This window comes from Macrobrachium rosenbergii, chromosome 14 (assembly GCF_040412425.1).
Source record: "Macrobrachium rosenbergii isolate ZJJX-2024 chromosome 14, ASM4041242v1, whole genome shotgun sequence".
NCBI classification, from domain to species: Eukaryota; Metazoa; Arthropoda; class Malacostraca; order Decapoda; family Palaemonidae; genus Macrobrachium; species Macrobrachium rosenbergii.
The window spans coordinates 12175303-12177930 of record NC_089754.1 but is presented as its reverse complement, the minus strand read 5'-3'; positions in this window follow the sequence as shown (position 1 = coordinate 12177930).

The window sequence follows — 2628 nt, the reverse complement described above, 5'->3', positions numbered from 1 at the left end:
AACAGATATATCACTTACCTTGTACACAATCATTAATTTCTCTAATTACTGGTGGTCAAAATGAAACACTGTGCTTTTAAAACTTTAAACAGACAAATTTATTTCTAAGTTCAAAAGTTATATGTAAAGTTCACAATCTCAAAAAGATTTACTGTTATCCGACAACAGTGTAAGATTTAAGTATTTCTTAATCAAGTTTAATTTACAAAACTTTAACTTATTAAGAAAGCAGTTTGGTTAAGTAAGATTCAGACCATTAACTATCACTCTAGTTTTAAACATACACCTGATTAACTAAACTCAACACAAGTGTTCACCAAAATATTACTGACTGGAATCCATATAAGTATTCTCTGAAATCTCAATAATAAGTATGCACTAACAAAATGCTAAGTAACAACCAGCACAAAACTTTGTTAAACATTAATAATAAAATTAGAGTAATATTATGACACAGACATATAAAAACAAAATATGCAAAAATGGAAATATACCAACAGCCATTTCACTAAGTCAAAATATATTTAAAGATTATATCAATCTTTCTAAAGATTACCTTCACTTTTTTAAAAAGGGTTAAACTCATGTCTTTCTAAGACTTTCTCAAAGACAACACTGCCAAGTCACAATGATATACACAATGATATATAATTAGCAGCAAGACACATTAGAACTCACTATAAGAGATATTATTCACCTCTTATCAAAATGATAATTCTCTTTTACCTAGAACACCACTTTAACTCTGAACATAATAAAAACCAGTAAACATCACTTTACCTTTATAACTGGTACACCATTATACACTTGACACAATGCTTGCACAATATGAATACCTTAGATCACTCTTACAAAATGTATACACTTCTTGGGTGAGTTAACAAAACTTGTACAAATAAGAGAACAGCCAGTAAACCCCTTATACATGGATGGTAATTTGAGAGAGAGAGGGAGACAGGACCTATTTCCAGCAACCCTTGTTCCTAACTGCCTCTTTCTCATTCAGCAGTCCTCTTTTATCTTCAAGCCCTCCCAGAATACATGATACATAAAGTGTACATACATTATACATACAGGTATACATGTACAGTATACATAGAGGGAATTCTAAGGCTCAGAAGGAAATATGCCAGAGATCTTATCAATGATTGACATTGTCCGGTCACTCAAACACCTGAGCAAATAAAGAGAAACAATTTTGGACCAATTCTGGCTCGCTGTCAGCATGTCAACTTCATATACATCTCTGTTCCTCATTCCATTACTCAAGATCATGGAAAAGAATAAGCATAGACACAGCTAATAACCATGGAACAGACACACATAATAAACATATAACAAGCAATTTGCCGATTGGCTTTCAACTCGTCAGATAAGACAAAGAGGCCTCTGCCTCTCTCCAAACATGACTTCGCCCAAACACTTATGTCAGTACAGGATGTAGTGATCTGATAATGGTTCAAAAATATCTCCCTCTAATTCTGTACAACACGCTAAGAATTCAAGTCCATAACACTGAGCATACAATTTTATATACTGCACCATATATTAAACAAATGGAAAAAACATATCAAAACATTTTAAGATTACATGATACACAATTTATCTGTAAGAAAAGACATTTTAAAATCATATCACAACAAATGACAAATCTGCAAGCAAAACATCAAAATTTTAACAGAGACACATATAATATTTGTAGAATGGTTTTATATATTATTATAACACTTTATAATATATATATATATATATATATATATATATATATATATATATATATATATATATATATTATAAAGTGTTATAATATATAATCTACTGGTCACCTTTTACCAGTTACGACTTTCTTGTGGCCAGGTTGGCAATGCAACCTTGTTCTGATTGCTTGGGATACGGGTTCGATTCCCGCTACTGGACATCAGAATGACTTCAAATATCTTGCACTTGGATGAAAGGCTTTCTAGTGACAAGTGTATTGTGTGTGTGTGTGTGTGTGTGTGATAGAGGATAAAGTACTTGGGAAATAGAAAATAGTATTGAAAATTTGTTGAGTTATTTGTTAATAATGGTGAGAAGAGGAGTGTCTGTAGGTATATCTGATCAAATTTTGATTGAAGTAAAACTTAGGGTCAATATAAGTTAGAGAGGGAGTGGTGAAAATGTGGCTGTAAAAAAATAAATAAGAAAATAGGATCTGATAATGAAGAAGCGAGAGGTGCATACACGGAGAAAATGGCTGAATTATGGCATATGGATAAAAACAGGGAGGTGAAGAAACAGACTATGATTGATAGGATACATAAAAAGAAATTGAGAGAGAATATAAGGCAAAAGAAAATTAATAGTGAAAATTACAACGAGGGGATATGAAACTACTGAGATTAAAAGCAATAGTCAAGCTCAGAGATGAGACATGTAGTATGGAATACCAAATAGAAAGTAGAAACAGATTTGATGTTTTACAACTGCTAAATGAAGATGAAGAAATAGGACTTCAGGAAAAATGTGGAGACATAGAACAAATTGTTGAAGAAGCAGCTGAGGAAACCATCGGGTACATGGAGAGCACACGTAACAACATTGGTTTGATGATGACTGCAGAAGAATGGTGGATGAAAGGGAACAAAC